Here is a 27521-nt window from a genome sequence, read left to right as displayed (position 1 = left end):
TTTTGCCTTTCTCTGACAGCTTTTAAGATTCTCTTTTGGTTGGACAACTAGAATTTTGCCACTGGTACATTATGGAGAACTTCATTTTTAATTGGTTCTAGTTGGTGTTCTATAAGCTTCACTTCCTTGTGTGTTGAGTTAAAATATTTTCTCTTACTTGGAAATTTTTCTACTATGATTTCTGCAAACAGATATTTTTCTTCTATGTGTTCTGTCTTCCAATTTCTTTTTCACTCCAATTAGGTTAGTCTTCTTAGTAACACCTAACAGTTGTTGGATCAAGTTTTGTTGTTCTCTTATTGTTTTTAACGTTACCTGAATAATTTGTACAGACTTACCATGCTGTCTTCAATTTCAGAAACCCTGTCTTCACATTGGTCAGTTTTGCACTTTATGAATTATTTACAATGTTTTTATCACTAGTTTTTCTGTCTGGAACCTTTTCATGGAATCTTTATTTTTGGTAAATTTGTCGTTCGTGTTTTGAACTGTATTTCTCACCTCCTCCAATTTTTTTTATTTACCTCTTTCATGTGTACATGGGTCAGTTCATATGTTAGTTCCATTATCTTTGAGGTTGAGTCCTCTTTGAACTCAGAGTTTCTTTAGCTCTTCTTTAATCACTATGTATAGTTCTGGTACATGGTATTAGTTCTCCTTTCCACTGGTGTCCCTTTAATCTGTCTACAGTTGGGAGTCTTTGAGGATATTTTGCTACCTTGTTTTATATATTAATTATTTTGCTTGAAGCTAAGGTCCAATACAGTGAGGAGTTTGTAGTTGATATGAGGATCTCTTAAACTAGGTTCTGTTTACCAGTCCTATGTTCGTGGCTTTATTTGTCCAGATATTGTTTACCACATCAGCTATTCAATTAAAATGCATTTAACTCTGTCACTATGTTGTGTGGAGAGAGTGTCTACTGATTCCATCGGCCTTGACAGATACCAGCACACATGATTCAAATATATTATACCACAGTTTTACTCTTTCAACCTTTGTCGTTGACCTGAATAGTGTATACATTATTGTTAGTGTTAGTCTGTGATGTGGAAGAAGAAGGCAAGAGGCCAAGTAAAGGGAGAAAGAAGGGAAAAAGTCAGTAGGAAAAGAAGTAGATAAAAGAGAGAATAATAAATAAAAATAGATAAGGGTCAGATTTTGTTAGAGATCTTTCATAACTGGAGAGACATGAAACAATCCCAATTTGAGTCCTCTTTCTCCTTAGCCTGTGACTCCTGTTTTCCTTGGTGGTGGGAAAATCTCATGTTCTCACTGCAGGGATTTTCTGTCTGTTATGTGGCTAGAAGTTCTCTGCCTGAGGCCGCACGTTCTTTTCCTTTAGCTTCAAATTCTGAACTGACCCTATCTCAGCTGTCCTTTCCAGCTGCTGAAATCTGACATGCTCTCCGGGGATGTGATCCCCGGGCCTTGGCTGGTAGTCCTTGTACAATCACACAATTCTTAGTGTTTAGCCTCTGTCTGATCGGAGTTGAGGGGGCTTTCCATGTGGGCAGTGAGAGATTGAGAAGTCAGACCAACCTCTTGCTGAGGGAAGCAAAACATAATTACAAAAATTGGACCAAATGAAACAAAGTAAATTCATCATATGCCTAACAAGATAGCACAAAAATATAGAAAGTAAATGGATTAGTTTATTTTATCTAATACTTTTGTGTATTTTCATTAAATTAGGATAATGCAAAATAAACCAGGTTTTATAAAGAAGCAAGAATATATTTGGATAAAACTTGAGAAAACATGTTATAGAAAATACACTAATAATTTTTTATGAAAATTGTGCAGTATTGACATGCTTTAGTGTGGCTCTTGGGTATTTCTCTGTTTATTATTGTTGTGAATATTAGGTGTGTAGCCTCGCTCTTATAAATGAACTCTTGTCTGAAAATCTGTTCTCAAATCTAAAACTCTGGAAGGATTTTTAGAAAAAAAAATCTTCTCTTGGAAAGAAAAAAGCAGCAGTTTACTTTCCATGATGACTGTCCACAAGAACAAATTTTTTTTTTATTTTAAAAAATAAAAGAAGGAAATCATATTAACAAACAGATATCCATTTATGAAATAGCATAAGAACAATACAAACAAAACAGAGTTTCAGACAAAGTTGTAGGAAATTAACCATGGTTGCTGTATTACTTATTGATATCTTCAAAGTCGTTTCTCAGGAAAACAAATAGAGACATACAAGATTGATCAAACAAGAAATCATTAACTCACAAGAACATATCTTGAAGATGTTTCTAAAATATTTTTCTCTTCTTTGTTGCTTTTCTGTGTCACAAGAATTATCTTTGACTACAAGAACAATATAAAAGATGAGTATAAAGTCTGTCTCTAGAAAACTAACCTGTTCTGTGGACAAACTGAAAGATGCTATCTTTCTATTCAGTCTTTGAACATGAACTTCAGGCTTTAAAAATATTTTCTTAAGGAATATTTTTACAGATCTCTGTTTACCAACATTTTATTTCTTTTAAAAGTGTATATAGTTGCTAGTTTAGGAATAGTTAATATTATAATCCCTGAAAAAGTAGAATTTAAAAGTCAAGGCTTACTATCTTCTTATAGCTTGTAATACGTATTCACATTAAATTCACAAATAGAAAGAGATATTAGTCATATTAGTCTAACACTTAAAATCCAAAAAGAAGAACCTCTACTTTTAGGCGGTATATATAGAGAGATGCAAGGGAGTGCAAATACTAATACCCTGTCAATTATAGCATCATTTACACGGTAGAAAGTAAATGATGGGAAGTAAAAAGCAGAGGATGAAAAAAATGCGTTTAATGTCTCATTGATTACAGTCTTGTGTAGAGAGTATGAAAAAGCCTCAGTATGACTACATAAGTACTTCTCCTCATGTGTTCACTCCTGTTCTTCCTCAGCTATAGCTTTAATTACTACATAGTTGACACCAAATTTCAAATTCTCCATAATTGTTTGGCTATGTACCCCTCCCACTGCCTGTCTCAGATGTTCTTCATTCTTTCACCTAATTTCTAACTCACCATCTTTCCACATAAACTAACGCTGCTTTAGATCCTTCTATTGCCATGAATAGCACCACCATCTATTCCATTTATCAAACTAGAAACCTAGAGTCATCTTTGCTATTCCTCATCTTCTTCCCAGAACTGTAAGCTAGTATTCCTATTACATCCTTTATGTCATTATTTATTGATGATTTTGCATTCCGTTTGGGATACAGTCAAATTGAAGATTCTATTTTGGTACTCTCTCTGGTCACTGCCAAAGCAAGCAGCAATGTGGGTGTTTTTTCTGTCTCCTTCCAGCTCGCTTCATTACCTTCCCTTCTTCCCTCTCTCTACTTCTTGTTTCCTCCTCTCATTTCCCCTCCACTCTCTTCTAGCTTCTTCCATTCTCTTTTCTAGCTCCATTCTCTTCTAGCTCCTGTTTTCTTTCTTTTCTCCCTCTTCCCTTCGTTCTTTCCTTTCCTTTCCTTTTTAAAAAAATCTCTGAAGTGTCTAGACTTTTTAATAAATGTGTATGGATATATTGCACATCTTCCAACATTAATCAATACATTCCTTCAAATGTACACCTGTGTACAAACTTTGCAGATGGCATTATGTTGTAGGATTCATGTGGGATCTTAAATTATAGTTTTTACCCAATATAATTTTCAGCTATGATTTAAAACAATTAAAACTACAGCTGAAGTGGCTTTTAAATTTTAAAAAAAAATGTTGATACATGCCCTGTATCATTTTTAGGTGTTCCATGGAGATTTCTGTGAGTCGGGCCTTTGTATCGATTTACTCATTGATCAGCTACAATGGTAAGAACTGAGTGCTCTAATATGTATCAGGACTATCACTCAAAGATAAAAACAGCATAATTTATACTTACTCAGCAGTATAGAGAAACAGAATGATCAAACAATTAGGAAAATAAATGTTAAGCATGTCTGGACAGTTGGGAAATACCAATCAAATTTTCTGGAGTGAATATATTTAGAAATATTTCAAAGTAAATGATATATTTTTCCTAATAGTTTGCACAATTATTCAGTGTGTCTCCTGCCCCATGACTTGGTTACTTTTTTCTTGTTGCTGAAACAAAATACCTAACACCCACAATTAAGGCAGCAAAGACTTACTTTCTTCACAGTTTGTGTAGGTTTCAGTCCATTCTTGTTTGGCTCCAAGGCAGAGTGGCTCATAGCAGAGGAGAGCAGATCAGGGTGGCAAAAAATGGCAAAAGCAACAAAAACAACAAGGGAGGAGCAGATGAGCAAGTCTCTATCCCTCCCGTGTATTGTGCAAAGGTTACCTGCTCCAGGCTAGGTGTAGCACTCAGACCCATAATCCCAGCATTGCACCATGAGTCAATCACAAACTCCAAAAGTCCACCCCATGACTGCATGAGGCTTTGAGGGGTTATCTAGACACAAACCATAACACCCCATAAGTAATATAACAGTATTCTCTTTTGTACACTTTACTGAATTTCTGATTTAACCCAGTTCCTTAGAATAGTTACATGGTATTCTTAGAAACTGCTCTAATATTAAGGGATCAATTATTGTGAATAAAAGACTCTCATCGGATTACAATAAATGGTATGATATAGGTCAGAAATTAAATACTATATTTAACCTGTGGGGAATCTTTCAGATTAGTTTGACCATTGCTATAGTTATTGTTACAGTTGCCAATACTAGTAAAATAGTAGTATCACTGTTATTATTTCGACTGGATTTAGCTAAGGTAAAAGTTAGTGCTTGTCTCCTAAACAACTAAAGAAGAAAACAGTGAGATGAGGGAAATTGTTGCCAATTATTATTGCAGTCAGAAATGTGGAAATAGTGTTGAGATAAAGAAAAGATTATCCACAATGAAACTAAAAGGAAAAGCAGGGACTAAGGTACATGCATCTGGATTTTAATTACCACTGGATCCACCAGAGAATAGTAGAGGTTGTCCAGACGAAAAACAGACCAGTGTTGCAAGAACAGTGAATTCCAGATCAGCATTACAGGCTCAAAAGAAGAGGGAAAAAAGGCTTATCAAAATAACAGAATTTCAGCAGTGATTTCACCCCTAACTTTAAAATGGAGATTCACCTTCACAGCAAACCTATTCACCTACCACTGGGTCCCAGCAAACCTTATTTTGAAACCCAGCTACAAATTCATAAAGCAGATCAGTATTACTATGCAAATTTCTGTTTTTCATGTATGAAGAAACAGATGAAATTATATAAACAAGTTTGCCTTCATGCTAGCAATACAGCATTTTAATTATACATTCTTTTTTGTTATTTTGAGACAGGCATTTGCTATGTAGTTCAGGTGGGCCTTCAACTCACTTTGTAGCCCAAGCTGGTCTCAAACTCGCAAAGATCCTCCTGCTTGAGCCTCTCAAGTGTTGGGATTAGAGGCATGAGTCATCATGCCTGGCCTAATTATCCATTGTTATCAATGATTTTTTTAAACTTTTCTATTAGTGCATGTTTGCCATACACAGTGATTGCATTCATAATGGAGGAATTTGTACTAGTACATAATATATCTTAATTATTTTTCCATATTCTCCTCCCTTCCCTTCAACCCTCTCCCTTCCCCCTGTTTCCAATAACATTGCTACCATTTTTTCCTTCCATTCTTGGTATTCAAATCTCTTTTCCTGGGCTGGGGGTATAGCTCAGTGACACACAGTGCCTGCCTGGCAAGCACAAGATCCTGAGTTTCATTCCCATACAAAAAAATTCCTTTCTCCATTCCTCTCCCTACCACTGCTATTTTTTTTTTGTTGTTGTTGTTTTTTTTTGTGGTTTTTCTCCGGTACCGGGAACCGAACTCATGACCTTGCGCTTGCCAGGCAGGTGCTTTTGCCACTGAGCTAAATCCCCAGCCCCTACCACTGCTATTTTAATAGCTGTTAAACCTGGAAAGTAGTTTAAATATCACTCACACCCATTCCTGGGTTTTAGTAATAAAATTTAGATCCAGAGGAGTTGAGTTAATCATTTTCCATTGCTATGACATAATCTCTGAGATAATTATCTTAAAGGAGTGAAGTTCATTGTTGGCTCATGACATCAGAGCATCTATCCCATAGATGCTTGGAACCATTTCACTAAGCTTATGGCTAGAGAGTATATCATAGTGGGGGGTGTATGGCAGGCAAGTAAAGACATAAAGACAGGAAAATCCAGCTTCACAATGTCCCCTACAAGGGCTAGCCACCAGTAACCTAACTTTTCTCCAACCATGCTTCATTTCCTAAACTTTTCTCCCCTTCCAAATCATAATGGGATAAAGTGACTTTTCGAAGGTCATAGTAGTTACTATAGTTACTGCTGAAACCATTGTTAATCCCTTGGTATGGTGAATTACAGTATGGTGTGTTTCACCTATATTTTGATCAATACATGGCTTTGAGAATTTGTGAACACAAACACAGTATCCATAGTAATTTATGATACCCTCTATTAAAAATAGTTAATGAATAAAATTACTTTAATTAATTACTCCGTGGAAAGAATACAAATGGATTATTTCATGTTTGCCTATGTCACAAAATTCTAGTAAGAAAAATAAACACAAAAATGTAAAGTTTCATTCAATGGATGTCCTAAAAATTGTAATTTTACTGAAATCCATGGGAAATACTGATTTGAACTATATATGTGCTTTAGTCAATCACTTCCTTGACAAGTATTGTAAAACACTGAAAACAAATGATTTCCCATCATACAAATAAAAGAATTAAATGATGATGAAGAAGAGTTGCAAAGCTAAAATCTGTCAAAGAAGGCATTAGCTTCTTCAAACAGGCTTTGGTGAGATGAAAGGGACAGCACAGAGGCATTACAAATGAACTTCACCTCTTGCTGTCATCCCTGTACCTCCGTGAGACGTGTCCCCCTCAGCTCTCTCATGAAGCAGACAAAAAGGGCAAAAAGATCAGCAGTGCAGGCTGCTCCACCTTGACAGGTGAATGTAAGTGGCACTTCTAATGCTGTTACTAATTCATTAAGTATTCCAAAGTTAGAATTTAATCGGAATATTTTTGTCACATTATCCATCACCAGTGCAGAAGAGATGGAATTTTCTCAAACAGCTGAGCAATGCAATGCCCTTAGGCAGGCTTTTAGTCATTTTGGTTTGTCACTATGGACTAGTTCCATTTTAATGATTTAGTTAATTGTGTGACAACTTATGAAGAATGGGAATGACCCAATACCTAGTCCAAGGAATATCCTAAGCTCTAGCAGCTAAGTGGCTGAGAACCACTTTTATCCACAAATGTACAGAAAATTCTCTACATTTTCTTTCTTCCTTTATACATTTTAGATTTAATAGATTAAACAAAAGCCAAGTAAGATAATAACTACTCATTTATACAAAGACAGATGAACATGCTGAAGTGACATTATTAATTTAAATAATCAAGGTAAATAATGTACAATTTAGGTGAAAAGATAATTAAATGTTGAAAATGTAATGACCCATTTGAGGATAGATGAAAAGCACACGCAAAAAATTTCAAACAAAACTTCTTCCCCTACAAATCACAGCAATTTACAAGAGAAAAATGTGTGTTTTCAGTATTATTGAATTAGTTTATACTCAAACTGTCCTTGAAGTAAAGCACACCAATATTATATTACACATGTGGAAAATCAGAGACAGTGATCTTATACAGAAATACTTACCAGGAATGAAGGTTCAAACCTGTATTCCCAGCACTGTGAGAATCTGAAGCAGGTGTACCTCAAGTTCAACCCAAGCCTGAGCAACTTAGGGACTTAGTGAAACCTTGAATGAAACTATGAAGGAATGAAGGAATGAATGAATGAATGAGTCAGTGGATGAATGAATGGGGTGATAGCTCAGTGCAAAGACACTGGGTTCAATCCTTAGTTTCTGCATTTGTCAACTTGAACCAAGGTATTTTACATGCTTATTTTGAAAAGAAAATGCAAATTGGCATAAAACAATAACATAGGTCTGTATTAATAGGTCAATATGTTATTCTAATAAATGTTAGGAAGCTAAGAAAGCTAAAAAGTCTTCTTCCTATTAAAAGAGATCAACATGCAATAGAAAATATAATTTTAAAATTATAATTCATTTTAGATTGCAGAAGAGGATTCAACAAGGATTGAGATGTGCTATGTACATGTACCAGCTGTTCATAGTGATGAAATCATTACAATGCCAACATGTACCAATAAAAATAAAACTGAAACAATTATATATTCTAAATAATAATAAATTAGGTCAATTACTGAACTGACAGAGAAATAGACCAGATGAAGCGCTTTATCCCTTACTTCCACATTTTTGTAATGTTTAGACATTCTATGCTTACAGCACTCTGTCACCATGCTCTAAAGATTTTTAAGTGTAATATATGTTCACTGAAATTCAATGCTGAAAAATAGCTACCTGATCATAATAAACTAAATATATTACAAAGCTATGACAGGCAACATGTCATCAGTGTACAATGTGTATTATACTCAGTATAACTTTATCTATATGAATTTCTGAAACACTGAACAAGAAACATACATGTTTATACTTTTTAACCAGATGATTTCCATTCGAATATAGTAGATGAAGGCATGTATGTATTATTTCTTCTTTTGTAACTTAGTGCACTTTTAGAACCTCATGTGAAAATATTCTTATCTTAGTAAAAGCATAAAATCATTCTAAAAACAAGTTTTCATTGTTTATATATATCATTAAACTCAAAATATATATTTTAAACTTATTGTCAAATTAATATATCCTTTCAAAACAAATGTATATAAAATCATTTATATTTATTGTATTCCAAAGACATTTCTTTTAGATAAAATTTATGTATAAGTAGTAAATTCATTCATCAGAATATCCATACCTGCACACTGCATCAGTTTTCTTGAATACATATAGTGTCCAGTTCCACCGTTAAAATTATATTGAACTTAATTAATTAATTAATTACTCAATATTTCACCACTCTCCTTTTAATTTATTTACAGCTGACTTGTCTTCCAAATTAATTCAAATGGCCAAATATGATCTGTTATTTAATATCAATCAATCAATGTATCACACATCCAGAATCCTCCAGATGTGCTAGTTTATGCCTCATTTATACCTACTGACCAGGAATCATATGTTTATGTAGCAACTGGAGCATTACTATATAATTATTAATGATGCTTGCACTTAAAATTGCTTAAGTCTTGATACATTTTGAAGGTCCTAATCACCTTTAAACTTCTGAAATTTTTTTAGAAAAAAACAGCTTTCCCTATGGAAATTTCTATACTGAATTTTCTATTTTTCAGGTAAGATCATTAAGCTTTGGCAAAGTGTTTCTTTAACGTTTGTTTCTAGAGAGTATACAAAAACTGTTCCCATGGGGCATAAAATTGTTCTACTTTTAGAGGAAGGGTGAGGGAAGGTGACCTCAAGAACCTCACGGTTCAAAACACTTTATGTGTAGCCTGGGAACAACCAGGGAAGATCACTGCTCAAAAACATCTCGCCACCTTCCAAAGTCGAGGATTCCTATTTCGTCCTGCTCTATGCTCTTACCCTTGTTATCACGGCACTGACAGAGTGTTTAGAATTCTCTCTCACACACACACCGGTTGTTCATGTTGTATGCCAGATAATAAAAGAAATCATTTGATAAGAGGAATGGCAATAAGAGAAAAGAGAAGGGCATCAAACGGCATAGCACCAAGGAAAGAAGCAGATAAGGAGCATGTGCCACCCCCACGTCACATTTCACACTTCTGTAAGTCAGTTTGCTTCGCTCACGCTGCACAAAGCATCTGAAGTTCTCTGCTTCACAAAAGTGTTTCACAAAGGGAAACTAAGCAAAGATAATTGCAACATTCACTGCATGAATATTAGCAGTACATGGAATCCGTCAAGTCATTCTAGCATGTAACACAAGTTCTAGTTTTTCAGTGACAACGGGCAGAGATCAGGTAATTATCAACAACATAGAAAAAAATCAAGGAAGCTATGAGCATTGACCCCTCTTTACTGTGTCACTGCGTGTTCTCTTAGTAATCCTCGTGCCCCATTCCTCGGCATTTACTTCTTTCCTCTCGCCCTGCACCCCTTCTTGGTGTATACTTCACTCCCGATACACATACACAACACCTTCGCCCTCACATCTCCCAGTCGCTCTTCACAGCCACTAATGTGATGCACTGGCAGTGCGCACCCTTTCCTAACTGGTCTTTACATTACTGACCTAAATTCCCTCTCATTAAAAAATAACTCGGGGCTGGGGATTTAGCTCAGCGGCAAAGCGCCTTCCTGGCAAGCTCAAGGTCGTGAGTTCGGTTCCCAATACTGGAGAAAAACCAAAAAAAAAAAGAAAACTAATTTCTTTCACTTTCAAGAACTATCGATCTGCTGCGCTAATTTGTTAAAAGACAGAATTTCTTCTTACCTATTTAAAGAAATATGTAGACTTTTTACAAAATGTAAATCAGTGTTACCTTAGTTTTGGTGCATATCACAGCCTCCACCACCAAGGAATATAGAAAATTCCCCTTCTAAATTCATTTTCTTCTTCTCTTTAATATTTAACAAAAACGGGGCTGGGGATTTAGCTCAGCGGCACAGTGCCTGCCTGGCAAGCACAAGGTCGTGAGTTCAATTCCTGATACCGGAAAAACAACAACAACAAAAAACAGAAATATTTAACAGAAAATCATAGACTATGTACAGTTTTGTAGGTGAGAAAATAAAGATAGATATTTTTATATTTTTTTGTTAATTCACCATGTATCACAGAAGTGAAAAATACTAGATAGAAATTAAATGTAGCTGGTGGTTAAAATATTATCTATAGACATACGTGAGGGAAACAAGCAGTTAAACAAAATAATGAGGACATAAACTGCCATCCAAACCCATAATTTCAGTCACCCATGGAGATCATTTTGCTTCCACATTCTTTGCTCTTATTCTACCCAGGAAAATCCACGTAAGCTACTTCCCAGTGAGGGCTCCCAATGGAGATTATGACTGACTTAGTTGTCTTTCAAAATCATAGACATAAGGGGACTTAAAGATGAAGATGGGGCAATAATGATTAAGGAATTTGAAAACTCGTCAGGAAGTCAGTAGGGGAAAATAATTTTCCCAAATCCCTAGTTGGATTTCCTTATACTTAATCCTGCAGTAATATCCCTATACATGCTGAACGGACCTCGGTGTGTCATTCAGACAGAACTGTACTTTAGTTGTACATGGGTACGGTATAAGCATATCCAGACTGCCCTTACATCCGACCTCCATACATTACTTCTTGATTTGAAAAAAATAAAACCAAAATAAGTTTTGAGAATCTAATCTTTTGACAAATTAGGAACTATCTGTACCTGGATTCATTATAGAATTATCAAAGTGATTAACAAAGTAGCACATTTGGAAGGACTTTGAGAACTTTCTTATGTAAGAGTCATGTAAGTACAAAGTATTATATGAAGGTGATGAAGGAAAACGTGTTGGCTGAGGAAATAACTGGTAATGGAGAGAAGGCAGCATTTCTTGCACTGGACAGAAAATGTTGTGAAGAAATATTAGCCAGGACAAAGGAAAAAGGGTTTAATTTTATTGGAGGAAAATGACCAGTGGCAGCAACGTAGAAAGAAGGAGAAGATTTGATTGTTAAGAGAACATTCTTGGAGAGCACCTGATGTGACTTCCGGGTTGTCAACTGAACATTCAACCTCAGTTTCTCAAGTGCTAAATCCTTACCACCGAATTTAAATGGAAATAATTTAAATGCGTACTTGAGTGTACTCAGCTGTACATATGTGTGTGTGTGTGTGTGTGTGTGTCTTAATTCATACATAATCATTAAAGGTAGGAAAAATAACAATCATCACATTTTTGCTCTTTGTGTATTGTTTCTTTCTTTACTTTTTCTTTTTATTTAGTTGTGTTGGCAGTACCTAACGCTTGCATTCATTGTGAGGAGTTCAGTTTCTCTGGCTATTAAAACAACACTGCGATTTCATCTTACTCTAAAGAATGTTTATCATCAACACATCAAATAATAATTATTAAAATATTCAAACAAGATATAGGGTGCCCAATTAAAAGACTACCCAGAGAAGATAATGTACCTTATTCTAAATAACACTGAAAATTCTGTTTAATTTAAATCTCCTCATTTATTAAAGTTATATTAATAAATAGGTTTTTCTAGAGTTTTTGAAGGTTTAATTTGTTAACAGTGGTAATAATAATAATTAGAGGTTTACAGTGAAATGTCTAATTGAAGTTTTATCTGCATCTATGTGACATTATTTTCAATAGTGATATGTCAACTACCACAGTACTCAAGATATCAAAGGAAGGTAGGATTCACAGTGCATAGGAGTAGATAAAATGGTTCTCCTAGCAGATCTACAACATAAAGCAAAAGTGCACTTTTGGTAAAAGTGGAATGGTGGGTGCATATATTCCTTCCTTCAGGCATTTAATTAGTCTTTATACTAAATGATATGTTCATGAAACTTAAAATGGGATTTTAACTTAAAATGGGGAAACAAAAACTTAAAAACTTAAAAAAATGGGGAAACTTAAAATGGGGATTTAAAAGCGCCTGCCTGGCAAGCGCAAGGTCGTGAGTTTGGTTCCGGGTACCGGAGAAAATTAAAAAAAAAAAAAAAATCTTACTTCCAATATTAAAGGGTTACTGGGAATGCTCTGGCTCCAATAAAATTCTCATCCCCATGCATGGAGGTCCAATGATCCTCTTATTACAAAGCTTTCAGTGGGAACTTCTTCTGTTTCTATCTTGTGCTATGTGCTGTCCCTTAATTTCACATCTTCTTCTTGGTTTTGATTCTGTTTCGCTGATATTGATTAAACTTTTCTAACATCCTGAAGTGCACTTATGAACAACTAGAATATTTAGAATTTTCACTTATGAAAATGCTTTTCTGTCTGCACTTTTGTTTCACATTTGCTATGATATTCAATACTTGATCAAGTATTGGTTGATCAAGTTGGAAATACTTGATCAGAAACCTAGAAGCATAACTCTAGTTTGAGAATTACATTTTGTTAGCCAAGTAGTATTCTAATTCCCAAGTCTTTGCCTGCCTTATTTTCCATCTTTCTGGAAATATTTGATATCTTGTCTTTGCTTCTGTAATTCTGAATTTTACTGCAGTGTTATGTTAGAGCTGGTCTTTTAAATTTTCAGGATATAAGGAATAGTACGATGTTTCTTTTCAGTCTATACACTTCATTACTAGCAATATCATTTTGTTATGGTTTATATCTGGATGGTCCCCTAAAGCTTTATGTGCTTAAAGGTGGGGGTTTCAGGGCGTGATTGAATCATGGGACATGGTACTTATCAGTAGATTATTCCACTCATCAGTTTATAGCTAAATGTGATTAGGGAGGGTAAGCCTGATTGGAAGAGGTGGATCACTGTGGATGTGGCTTAGAAAAGTCTGTCTCCATCCTTCCCCTTTGCGCCCTTTCTCTGCTTCCCTTGGCCACGCCGTGCACTGTTTCTCTACTGCCAGGTCCCTCTGCTGAGCATTCTGATGTGAAACCAGCTGACTACAGACTGAAACTTCTACAAACTGTGAGCCAAAATAAAACCTTCCTCCTTTAAATTGTTGCTCTTGGGTATTGTGTCCCAGCAACGAGGAGAGTAACCAAGACACATTTTAATCATTTTTACACTCGCAGATTATAGAATTAGTTCTTTCACTGTGTATAACCAGCACATCTACCTCCAGAACTTTTTCATCATCTCAAGCCAAAACTCTGTACCTATCACATAATAATAATTTTTCACTTCTTCCTCCCTCCAGTCTCTGGTAATCACTATTCAACTGTCTGTCTGTGTCTATAATTTTGACATTCTATATATTTTATAAAAGAGAAGAATGCATTTCTGAAACTTTAATATATTTAATTTGTCCATTTACCTGTGCACAACTCTTTTGTGGTTTAGTTCACTTAGCATAATGCTTTTTGGATTCATATATATTTCCACATGAATAATATTATATGTGTGTGTGTGTGTGTGTGTGTGTATTACATATGAGTTTATCTGTTTATTTATCAATGGGCATTTGTGTTTTTTCCCATGATTTGGCAATGCTACTAGGTTTTTCCCATGATTATGAACAATGCTACTAGGAATACAAATACGCACATATTCATTCTAGACCCTGCTTTCAATTCTTTTAGTTATTCCCAGAAGTGGAATTCATGAATTAACCCTATGTATTATTTTCTGAAAGACTGTCATACTGCTTTTCTGAATAACTGTACCATTTCACTAAGTCTGTGTTCCTGTAAACCAGTTAGTCTACGGTCACTTGTTAAGTTGAAGTAGTAGAGTAGCACAATACCCTAATCACCAACTGTTAGTATCTACATGGTTTTACTTGTTGTGGAATGGGGATGTTAGCCAGACTTGTCAGAGAGTAATTATTCAGTGTTTAGAGAATAAGTCTGATAAATGAGTGGATAAAAGTTTAATTTCTTGCCACCATTACTTTAAAAACATCGGAGACACATGTCTCAGGGTGTTCTGCAGCTACATTCTCTACAGACCGTTCGGCCCAATTCCCCTGCGATATTACTTTTAAGTTGCTCCCTTGACATAACCTTATACTGTCACTGGGAAAACTTTATTTCTGCAAGTGTCTTTCTGAATCTTTGCCTCACTGACTCTCTTACTCATTTCAAATGCCAACCAAATGCATTCTATTTTTCATTCCTTGTGCTTCTTAGATGTTTTTTTCTCCTGCTATTTCTGGTTTTCACTATATGTCTACATGACTTTAACCATAATCTTTTTGGAGATAGAGCTAATATGATGGATATTTTTTAAAAAGAGTTTTAAGAAGTAAACAATTATATTTAATATACCATCAATCATTGCATCTTTCTGGTACTGCTTAAATCTTTATAAGACTAATTAGAAATGTGTAATTCAAGGAATCTTTTATTCAAGACATGACTTGAAATTCATCCAGCTGAAGTAGCTGAAATGTAAGAAGTACTTAAGAAAAAAAAATCAATGTTTAGATATAAGAAATTGAGATGTTTTGACCCTTTGCTTTGAGATGAGCTTTGTAATGAACTATGGGCCACATACACTTGTATATCTGTGTATTTTATAAGTCTGTGGGGTAAGTCAGTCAATAATTAGAAAGCAGATTACAGGCTTAGAATGTAAATGTTCTAAAAAAATACATAGACTTGCTGAATAATATTTGAATAATTATATAAAGATAAAACTCAAAATTTTAATTGAAATATTTTTTGATTATGTATGTAAGACAATCATCTCAAATATGCAAGGTGATAATAGGCATTTAACATAGGAACCTTAGACTTACATAGAAACTTCAAAATGTTGAAACAAAAGTGTAAAAAATGTCCAGTGTTGATCACCAGAAAAATGGTTCATGTCCAGACTTTCCTAGATTCTTTCACCAGTGACTTTTGGTGAGTCTCTTATATCCCAAATCTCCATTTCCTCTTATGTAAAAAGAGAATTGCTTTCTCGTCTAACTGTATCTTTTATCATAATGTTCTAAGTCTAGAGAATTTCAGAATGTGAAATTGCTGCTTGGATTTACTGTTCAAAATAGCTCAGTGTTTTTTTAACATATAGGCCTTGGTAAATTCTGTTCCTTATACTTGTGTTATATACAATTATAAGAGATATTCAAATATTTATTCATTTTCCATGACATTACCTTAAAAAGCAATGAAAAAGAAACTCTGACATGAAGAATGAGAAAGGAATAATGGTGCTAAAATTGAGAGAGAACTGCTAAAAAGCCATGAAATGGTATTCTAATTAAATTCATTAAAGACATTGTTCCTACTATTCTTCATTCCCAAGCATACACATGACTCAATCCTTCCCAAAATGAAAATATAAATGTATTTAAATTTATTACAGAAATTTTTCTTTCATGAAAATTATTTCTGTTTTTTAAATAGAAGGCAAGATTAGCATTAAAGACAGCACTGCTGAACAATTGTTCCTTCGTTCAAAAGATCCCTTGTCATCTTGATCATTAGAAAATGAACAAAAGATGCAATAACATAAATTGTGGATTCTAAAAATAAAATGGCTTTAAAGTTAATCAGACTTATTTGATTGTACTATATTATTGGTAAAAAAACATTAGTCTGAAAAAGCAGTATACACAAAAGGCATAACTTTTAACTCAGTAGGAAAAGAAGCGCTGTTTTTATATTAGCTATGATTTAAAAGAGAATACATGAAATACAGAAAATGTAATAATGAAAGTCTGTTTTGCTTTTCTTATATTTATCAAAAATACTCCCAAATACAGTTATTTGGGGACTCTGTGATATGCACTGTACATTTGTCTGTGCTTAAGGAAAAGCACAGTGAAAAAAATATTCACTCCTTTAAATTTCAGAGTGCTCATTGTATTCAAAGCATGATTTTATTGAGTTATACTTATCTAAATGCAACACACGTTTATTTTAACAAACTATATGTTAACCAGTGCATTCCATCAGAATAGTGCATGTTAATTAAGACAAGCATTTCCAATACAGAGATAGCACAAGTGCTATTTTTTTAACATGTGCTTCCTATTACAGGTGCAGTGATCGTAAAATTTGATATCACTGTAGAATTTACTGCTTTTGGAAGACTGTTAAAGCTACACGAAGAGGTACAATATCACATCATCTACCATTAATGAAGCAATTACTGGGACAACCTTTCACTGGTGTAAGAGTCCAGCACTTGCTGCTTGGCAAACCACCTCTGACGGATACACAGGCTCGAGAAGGTAAACAGAATCTGCTTTGAAACTGACGTTTGCACAAAGCTGTGTGAATCGTTCTTAGTCAAACTACAAAGCAAATTAACTGTCGTATTGAAAACTGTGTCTGAAGCTTAAGCGAAGTCATTGTGTCTAATGGGTGTTTTTAGTTGATGAGTACTTTAAGAATCAAGTATGTGGGAAGTGTTTAGTCCTATTAGTTCCTACTTGATACGTTGTTATACAGAAATAGAGTTTGATGATTACTCAATAAATAGTAACTATCAAATTCAAGGTTTACATCAATGACAGCTCTTGGAATCACCATTGCACCATCACTCATTGCATTAATTGAAACAAACATACATGCAGTAAAAGACTGTATGAGATTAAGCCCCAGGTTTCCAGTTTGTTATGTATTCTTTCATGTATTTGGTCCACACATCCACGCAGGTTCCCAGTTCATAGAGAGTTAAATATAATGCAGTAAGCTCTATTCAAGGCAGCCTTGAGTCCTCACCAGTAAGGAGCACAAATTTTCTGGGTGACCTGGTGGTGGAGGAGGAAAGGCTAGTTTTTATGCTTAATTTTGCCCCTTTCTTAAATATTTTTCCAAAGTTGTTCACATTAAGGATTTCTATATTGGGGTTTAGACAGAGCAAAATGTTTACAGAAGTCCGATTCCCTTGTTGTAAAGTTTCTTGCTACCCTGTCATGACTATTTCTCCCAGCCTCTCCCTTCTGTCCAAGCTTCCCCCCATGCTACTTATCCTAGTGTCCTTTGACATCCTCCTCTCATTTTACTTTAGCTTGATGATCCCACTGACCCTGAGGCTAGCTTTGCATGCCCAAATCTCATTAACTTGTTTGCCCATCTACCTTTTCTCACATAAAAACCCACAGATGCATTAAAAGTGATTGCCTGTCTAATGACAAATGGTAATGTTTCTTTTTTAAGGTGAAAGCAACTACTTCACAGCTATCACAGTAGCTACATCTCCTTCTGTAAAGTAAATATCACCATTATTATTCCCCCTATACAGATGAGGAAACTGAGATTCTAGTACTATTTTCTGACTTCTATGCCAGCATAAGAAATAAAATACAAAAGTAGGCTCTGGTTACCACCCTTCCAGTTGTATATCTTCTCATCTTTCTCGCATTCCATAGACTTCTCCTACTTTTGGTAATATTGTATTGCCATACATTATCATCAGATATAGTATTATTTGTAAATTAAATGTATCCATTTCTTCCATTGAACAAAATAATATTTTAGAGCCTGGAGCTTCTTTCATCAAAACTTTCCCCTGCCTGCTACAATGGTTTATGTGAGTGCACAGTGCAGTCACCATGGGAGCAGCACTGCATCTGAGCCATGTGCCTTCCACTCACTTTGTTTTTTTCCGGCTAAGTGTTGTGGTCCTCCTGATAGTACTGCAACAGGCTTAGGAAAGAGGAGAATGCTGAGTGAGATGAGTGATTCCAAAATAGTTTGACAGCTGTGTGAGCTGGAAGCTTTTCTCTTTGAATGCAGACAACACACGAGCTTTCAACATTTGTTGCATCCCTTTGGTTCTGTCAGAAAAGCAGAAACCATAATAGAGTTTTTAAAGTAGAGAACATCTAATATAGGTAAAAATTAGATAAATTGCATAAATAAGAGAAAATGAGAATCCAATTAGGCAATTTGAAACAATTAGGCAATGCAGATTAGTGATTGGAAGAGGGTTGGAAAAATCAATTGTTGGAAGAGTGAGCAGAAGTGGAATAGCTAGTACCTGACCTGGGTACAGTGCATAGTAGTTACACCGCATGGTAGAACCTGGAGCCAAAGGAAACACACACATTCTTCTGTCAGCTGTGGAACAGAGAAAGAAGGAGGAAGTATCACCAACTCTGCAGTACTCCCATTTCAGAAAGAGTCAGAATTTCACTAGAAAAAGTAGTTTGGAAAATTGCCTTCCAAGCTGGGCATGGTGGTGCAGGCCTGTAATCCCAGCACTTGGGAGAATGGAGCAGAGGGGTCACTGCAAGTTTGAGGCCAACCTGGGCTCCAAATTGAGCTCAAGACCAGCCTGAACTGCATAGCAAGACCCTGTCTCAAAAAAGACAAAAACAAAACAAAACAAAACAAAGCAAACAAACAAACAAAAAAACTATCTTCCTAAAACACTTAGTAGAGCAGAGGGGTAGCATATTGAAGAATGAGCAAATGAAAGACATTTTTGTCCCCAAGTATCCATGGTTATTAAAAATCCACATATTATACTTATTGTAAGTTTGTTTAATAAATGGCTCTAATAAGTAGGGGACCCTACACCTCTAATATCTCAAAATATTTCTAAGATACAGCAGTTATCTATGTGAGTATCAGTAAGTAATTAACAATTACTTTTAATTTTAAATAAGGATACAAGGTACAGAGCTATTTGTGACTGATATCTTGATTTTTCTCTTGAATATGTTCTGTCCCATAAGACTTGTTAGTTATGAATTTGTCACATCTGCAGGATAACAAGCACCCCTGCTCCACTGTCCTTGCAATTCACCAGGATCATAAACTCCACATCCATAATGAATTAAAGGCATACAGTTTAGAAAGGAAGAGACTTTGCTGGAGAGGGGTGAAAAGGATGTTATAGGTAGCTACCTGATAAGAGTCAGACTGGGTCCTCCAGAGGGGTGGAGGTTCCATGGGCCCCTTGCACCTGCCTGCTTTTACTGGGTGCCAGGACCCTTCTCCCTACTCGGGACCTGCCATCTCCCTGCTTTGTCTCTGGCTTAGACCTGTCATTCTTGTCTACATGATTCCTTCTGGTGGTGTATGTGTAACTACTTTCCATCTGTTTGCGTATTTGTCCCTTACAGGGCTTTATCTCTGGTGTGGGCCGCTAGTTGGCACAGGGTACCTAATTCCCGCTTAGCTTAGAGTTGGTGAGGAGTGGGTGGAATATAGGAATATAGTGACTCTACAGTGAATGCGTATGTACAAATGTTAGTGCATAGGTGCGAATACACCCTGAATAACAGCTTTCCCTAATGTTATGCAGCCCCCTTTTCACCTCTGCTTCCCCTGCATCCTATTGGAGGAGGGGATGGACGGCTCTCTCAGCTTTGTGAACTTGGCTTTCTCTGTGCTCTGTCTGTCACCTTTTCTTCCAGTCTTTTGTTGCGTATTCTAAGGCCATTTGCTTCTTTGCTTTATCCCGTTTTGCTCTTTCTCTACCCTTATCTTTGAAATTATTCCTAGGGGAAATTTCTCTAGTAGACTTCTTTAGTAAAATTTTAACACCAGAAAACTAATGAGACCTTTAGCATATTCTCTCCCTGCCTTACAGATATCCTTTCCTTACAATCTCATCTTTAATGCTGTATTTTCTAGAGCTCAGTATTCAGGGCACATGATGTTTCATTTCGTGTCACCCAACAGTGTTTCCCTCTCCATTGAGAAATTTTCTCATCCAAAAATTTGTCCATATGCGTTGCTTGAAGGCAGCAGCTACGAGGGAGGAGATAGTTTCCAAGACACAGGAGAGGCTGGGAAAGAGCAAGGATACGACAAATGAGATAGCATTGCTTCCTCTGAAATGTTGAGCATAGCGGTCCTGGCTTCCAAGGAACAGATTTAAATTGGAAAACAAGCAGCTATTCAGAAGGTTTCTGTGAGATGGGGAAAGGGGTAGCTGTTTATAAGCTGGGCCTACTTGCCCACCATAGCTGTGTCTGGCCTAGGGGCACCACAGATTCAGAAGCTGTCCGCCATGGGATATATAAGCTGTCAGCTTCTATTGTGGGCAACCTAGACTGGGCACCAGGGATGGTATAATCTGGCTTCCTTCTTTTGCAGTCAAGTACTTTATTCTGGTTTAAGAGGAGTTGCAATGTTTAGCAAACAAAAAGTGTTTATGGAATATTTTGTCCTCCTATAGCCACACATGTATCACAGATGGTTCCACAGTAGAGATAATTATCAAGATGAAAGCTACTGGAAACATAAAACATTTATTACATTCTATTGAATGACTTTAAAATATATATTTTCCACATAAAAGAAATTTTAATACTGTTTAAAATAGCCATATTTTATTTATAACTTTGGTGTGAAATATTAAGCTTGGAATTGTTATATAAACATATCATAAAATACAAAAATTTGAGAGCTATGTTTGAGATCATTCGTGATTGAACTTATGGAGTTCCTGGCCAGGATTCCCAACTGCCTGCCTGCGGGTTACGGCAAAAAGGTAAAATAAGAAACAGACACAAATTTAGTAATGCATGAAAGCGGGCTGGGAGGTCACCGCCTCAGGATGGTGAGAGACTAAAACACTTCAAACCAGCCACTATTTACTGGGTGTGAACCTTGATAGGAGGGGCTGGCGGGAGAGTCACTGTGGGCGGAAGACTGGGAAGTACATGAGTCAGTGAGCAACAGATAACCCTGGGATGAGTAAGAAGGCAGAGATGATCCCATGCTAAGGAAGATCTTGCCCTGGAGTGTTTTTGTTTGTTTGTTTGTTTGTTTTTAATTATTTTAAAAATAAAAGAAGGAAAACATATTAACAAACAGACATCCATTTACAAAACAGCATAAGAACAATACACACAGTACAGAGTTACAGACAAAGTTTGTTGTATTACGTATTGAGATCTTCAAAGTCGTTTCTCAGGAAAATAAATGGAGACATGCAAGATAGATCAAATAATTAATCATTAACTGTTCCTTTCAGTAAAGCGATAGAAGTCAGTAGTACAACTCTGGAGTGTTTTTTAATATCTTAGTGATCTTCGTTTAGTCTTAGTGGGTGGGAGAGGATGGCTCATCCCTAAAGAGTTAATGAGAAATCTCAAAAGGATGATACTGGTAATCCAAAGCCTCCATCTGTCCCTTAGAGAAGTTTGCAAAATAAACCATTGTGAGTTGGTGGTCTCTAACACGAACTGGTGCAAGTGTTCATTGGAAGACTAGGTAAATTTTATATTTAACGGACCTAATCACTTTTAGCTTTTTTGTGTTCCTGTGATATTTAACATGATAAATTTTCTCTCTTATTTTTTTAATTATTAACCTTAGTTTTATATTTATCTCAGTCATATTAATGAACGCAAATTCAGCAGTCACGAATATCTGGCCGTGGTTTTATTTGGGCAATAGGACACATTATACTTTTCATTGTTATGCATTTAAGTAGTGTTTTCTTGTAAAAAACCTTAAGGTACTTTATTAAATTCAAAGATAATTTGTATAACACATGTGCTGAGATATGTTGAATGTGTCAAAAATCTTAAAAGCCTTCATCTATTATCTATCTGTCTATCTGTCTATCTATGCATTGCATTTCAGTTCATTTTCTAACAGCTATACCAATAAGCTTATTTAAATTTAAAAATTTCAGCTAGTGGATATTCAAACAAATAAATTAAGGAAATAGAAAGTACAAAGTAATTCAACACTAAAGCAATATTCCACATCTTCTAAACTCTAACCTAGGCTCTTACAAAGAAAATAACTCTTAGGGACCGCTCATCCAATATTTCTCTGACTAACTCCAACTCTAATTTGATTCTTAATTCCAGAGTATATTAAAGTAACTTATGTCCTCTCACTTTGGCTTTAGCATTTTTAAAAAGATAATTTTTATTATTAAATAAGAAATATGCAAATAAAAATGTGTGCTTTAATAAATCTAATGCTCCAGTCTAAATTCTATATTATGTCCTCTAATTTCGGCAATAGTATTTTTGAAAAGGTAATTCTTATTATCAAATGAGAAATACAGAAAGAATTTGGAATTTGCTACGTTACTAAAAACAAAGACTCTTGCAACAAAAGCCTCTCTGGACTTCCTAAATCACAGCCCCTCTCTTTGCTGGGTCTCCTCTGCTAACTTTTCTGGTAACTATCTTCTCATTTGACTGTCCATTTGTGCTTCCTCAGAAGGTGAGCTTAGTTTTACCTGGTACATTTCTAATTACTTCTTTAAAATGTACACGTTACCTTCCATTGCTAGTCTTTCTTGAGATCCATTTGCTAAAGAACATATCCTGTAGTTTTCAACAGGCTTAATCTTACTGATTGTACTCTTGGATAGTTTAACATATTCCTAAGCATTTCCTGCAAATTAATAGTTGCATCTACAGGCTCAATAACTCATTGGATAGATTTATAGTTTTGTTTTATTGCTTTCAGCAATTCTACTTCATATCTATTGTGTGTTCCTCCTAGCAATTAGTATGAGGTACTTAATGACCAATTGTCACATTTGATAAAGGAGAAAGCACTTTACATGTAATTCTTGGATCATTACTTCCTTAGGATTTACAAAATGTCAATATTGTAATTCTGACATTCTTTCTTCATGTGTTCATTTAAATATTTCTAGAAAGAGACCCTCCCTTCCATCTACTCTTTTGTTATCCAATTCTATACTTCATATAAGAAAACAAAGATAAATGTTTGATTCCACCCTCCTATTTATACCCAGTTTATATTTTGAAGCTGTGTTGGCTCTAATTCTCATATAGTTTGGAACACAAGTTCTATAACTCACTTTTAAATACCACAGCTGTGCCTTTCAAAAGAGAAAAATGCTTATTTTGGTTCTGGCCACATACTCAAGTTACTCAAAATTTGCATTAGAGATATTATACCCTGAGATTGATAATACTCCAATACTACATAAACTATATTTCTTCAAAAATTTCACCTTTACCAAGTTTATAGTCAGATTGTACCTAATTTAATTCATCTTTCTTGTGATGTACTACTATCCTTTATATACATTTCATTGTGTGGTCAGTACTAAAATTTTATTTTCTACTTCTTTCAAAGAACATATTAGACAGTTTAAAGCTCTGTTTTCACCAAGCAAGAGCTGTTTTTTTTTTTTTTTTCACAAATTCTCATTTTCATCTTAGAATCCAAAACACATAAATTTCAGTATCACACAATTGTGCAGGTCATACATAACCCTTGACCAAGGCGATTAGTATTTCTTTTCTTTGGTTAATTAGCTTAATTAAATCTCAATGTTACAGAAAGAAATACAAGAACATAACAATAAGCAGAACACCTTCAGAGTCTGTATGTGACCTCTTGGGGAAGAAGATACAGTGGAAACATGATTAAGTTGATTTAAATAATATGGGCTCATAAATAATAAACATCTCTTTGAACTGAAAAACCTTAAGGCTGGAAGGCACAGAGTGCATGGACCTCAGAGGGAAGGAAATGTCATATGAGAAGAGAAGAATGGAGACAATGGAGTAGGAGCCAAATAATACAGCGATTTATTTCAACGATATTGCTCTTCATTCTTAAAGGGCTGGACTTTAAGCAGGGACGATGGTGTCCTCACTTATATTTTGAAACTACTGCAGATAGAAGACTTAAAAGGATTAAGAATGGCTGTGGAGAATTTTGTTAAGGAGAAAATGAAATGTGATGTGAAAGTACGGTAGATTTCATAAATGAAGTCAAAGTAAAAAGAATTAAATGAATATATAAGAGAAATGGGTGGTCTATTTTGCATTAGCAAAATTAAAGGTTAAATTTTCTGCATAACTAGAAGCAGATATTTTTCTTATAAAACAAGAGGCCTTCATATTAACTTATTCAAGATCCATCTTTCTTCTTTCTCTTTCCATTCCCAATCCCTTCCCTTCTGATCCTCTCATCCATCCTCACATCTGCTTTTGTCTATCTCTTACTTAGTGTAAATCTAAATGTGGAGGAGCTAGGAATACAGCTCAGTGGCACAAGCATCTCTCTGGTAAGTGCAAGGTCTCAAGTTCAATTCCTGGTACCAAGAAAAAAAAAACAACAAAAAAAAAACTTGCAGTTAATGGGGCCCAGTACCTAAAATGTAATACACTATTTTGTAGTACTCAAAATGTTATATATTATTTTGTAGTTTCAGCATATAAATAACATGTCTCTGACAAACTAGCTGAAACAGGTTATTTTGGGCATTGTTCTATTCAAGTATGATTGAATGTGGATAAATTGTAATTATTCTTTAAGTTCATATCATGAAAAGTAGAAGAGCCAACACTTTTAAGAGCTTATTGTGAACTAAGAATGTATATCCCATATATCTTAGGCATTAATCTTAATCTCTGTGACTATTGTACACATTTTTTGCTATAGATACATAAATATAAGATGGGTAAAAAAAAAAAAAATTAAGTAACTCGTACAAGATCCACTAGCAAAATAAGGAAAAGAACTGATGTTTTTAGGTACATCTAGTCTAAATGCTAACAAATACACAATAACATTCATCATGCATTTTTTATAGTAAAGTTGCAGTATTGTTTTAACTTGCACATAGACACAATGCGCCAACTCTTCCTTGTGTTGGCTAGGGAGAGAAAATCTCATCTACCTTCACATGACCCTTTTGTTTTAGAATTACAAGTATTTCTAGCATTTCCTTGGAAACTTTTCCTGCATCTTCAACTGTGGTATGGTAAATTGTGCTATTAGTGCTATGTTCTAATAAATATTATAAATAACTAATGTCATATTTCATTACATTTTAAGCATAGAAATTATGAACAATATAGAAAACAGAAAAGGCAGCTGAGTCATTTTTTTTGTTACTGTGATAATATTATTTTTGATCATTGTTAACTTTCTGTTTTTTAACAAATCCTGAAACAATTAAGCAGGATCTAACATACTGTGTGGAAGGCGTATCACTTACAGATTTCTAAAAGCCAATAGTATAATCGATATACTATTTTCGAATAGTATAACTGATACTCTGGCTGCAAATCCAGAAATCCTTTCAACTAGCTTCATCAAAAGAAAAATAATACTGGGTGACAAAGGGGTCTACTTTTAATGTGGATATGGCCTTAGAGCAGGGTCAGACCCTCCTAAGAGGCAGGAATCAGAAACTGGAAAGCTGTTTGGAGCCCAGGCTGTACCCGCCGGTCTGTCCCTTTTTTCCTGTTCTCTGTTTCTGTTTCACTTATTGAGCGATTTCTTCTTTTAGCTTCACACTGTTCTTGTGTTCCCTTCTCTCTCTCTTTAAAAGTGGATAACCAACATTAGACTACATGTTTGATGCTTAATTCCAGTTACAATGGAAATAATTCAGTGGTGTATTCATAAATTTACACTATCTTCTTAAGCTTTTATTTGAAAATGCATCATCTTTCAAGGTTTCTATTACTTTCCCACATGTAACACAAAGAAGGTATTATAGATATAATTTTCTTCTCCTCCTTTCACTTTCTTATTGGTTTCACGAATATCATTACATTTAGTTTTCAACAATTTGTTACAACTACTCTTTGGAGGTTCCCCTCACCCCACCTCTCTAATTGTATTACCCATGCTCCTTGTCTGCTGGTTGAATTTTAAAGCCACTTAGAAATCTGCGAATATTTTTCATTATGTCCTGAGTAGTAAAATGGGATACATAAAGAAGGAATTATATCTGTAAATGTTGACATTCAAAGGAAGTTTTTCAAAGCACCCATAGCCAGTATATTTTCCTTTTGATTGTTCAGAATCATACCAGATTTTGTTTACTTTTAAGGTCATAAAAGTTTTGTTAGTGTTTTGGTTTTCTCAGCTTAACTTGACATTCTGCTTTTCTAACTTCTGATGAAAAGACACAATACAGTTAGCCTCTTAATAAAAGATGTTGAGTATACATTTCAATAAAGACATTTATTATCCATGCAGTTTTCTAAATTCCTTTTTAACTGAAAAAGTGAAATACAATGACAACTCATATTTTAAAATATTTTGTCCTTCGCAAAACATCTTTGTGTTTGTTTTATTAATTGTAGAATTCTGCAACTACTTAACTGCTTTACTTCTGCTGATGAAGGCACACACACTCCAAGTCTCCTTGGGCAGATGTGCTTTTGGGTCTGGAGGTTTAATGTCCAGGTTTAGCTTTTAAGGTTCCTGCAGCCCTGCTCTTACAATGGCCACTGGAAAGGGGAAAAGGAGAAGCACTGACTGACCCAGATGTCTCTTAAATAGTGACCATAGTAAAGGGGCCAACTATTCCCAGTTATCATGACGGCCAATTTGAAGTCTTTTGAACTTTGAGTTCAGAGTTTTGGGTTCTTCTCCACTGAAGCTGATGTTTTTCCAGACCTTGGGTTAGGACCGTGTCTTCCACCTTGGCTTCAGTCCTCTTCTGTATTCTACTTTTGACCACACAAGCAGTGCAAATCCACTTAATTTCTGTATTCCACATATTAGGCACAACATACAGTTAATGGATACCTGTTCCCCTAATCTATAGATTAATTTGTCATTCCAAAATTTTACTGCCATCTTGAATCTAGAGAAGCTCTCGGCTTTTTCATATCAGAATTTTGAAATTGGCATCTGGATCAATTAAATATCTTAGATAATCTTAATAAGTATAGATAGATTTTCCTACATCTGTTGTTACTAATTCCCTGCACATATTAATTTGCATTACATTTTAAAACAAATATTATTAAATTTTTCCAAATTCTGTGTATTACTAAGCAGATAGTGGGTAATTATCTATTTCAGTATCTCAACCCAAATGTCCATCCACTGAGGAATGGATAAAAAAGGTTGTGCTATTTTTATATAATGGAATATCACTCAGCTATAAAGAAAGATAAATTCGGGGCTTTTATAGGTAAATTGTTACAACTAGAGACCATACTCATAAGTGAAATAAATCAGACCT

General features: G+C 35.1%; 1 long non-coding RNA gene across 1 annotated transcript in view; it reads left to right on the top strand.

The window, feature by feature from the left end:
- Positions 1–27521, top strand: part of LOC102011849 — a 38643-nt gene that overhangs the window by 9720 nt on the left and 1402 nt on the right. The window contains exons 3-4 of the long non-coding RNA XR_259937.2: positions 3759–3823; positions 16655–16848. This is a non-coding gene — a long non-coding RNA (uncharacterized LOC102011849). The remainder of the gene's footprint in view (positions 1–3758; positions 3824–16654; positions 16849–27521) is intronic.

This window comes from Chinchilla lanigera, unplaced genomic scaffold (assembly GCF_000276665.1).
Source record: "Chinchilla lanigera isolate Chin_1 unplaced genomic scaffold, ChiLan1.0 scaffold00010, whole genome shotgun sequence".
NCBI lineage: Eukaryota > Metazoa > Chordata > Mammalia > Rodentia > Chinchillidae > Chinchilla > Chinchilla lanigera.
This window is presented reverse-complemented; position numbering and strand designations above follow the sequence as displayed.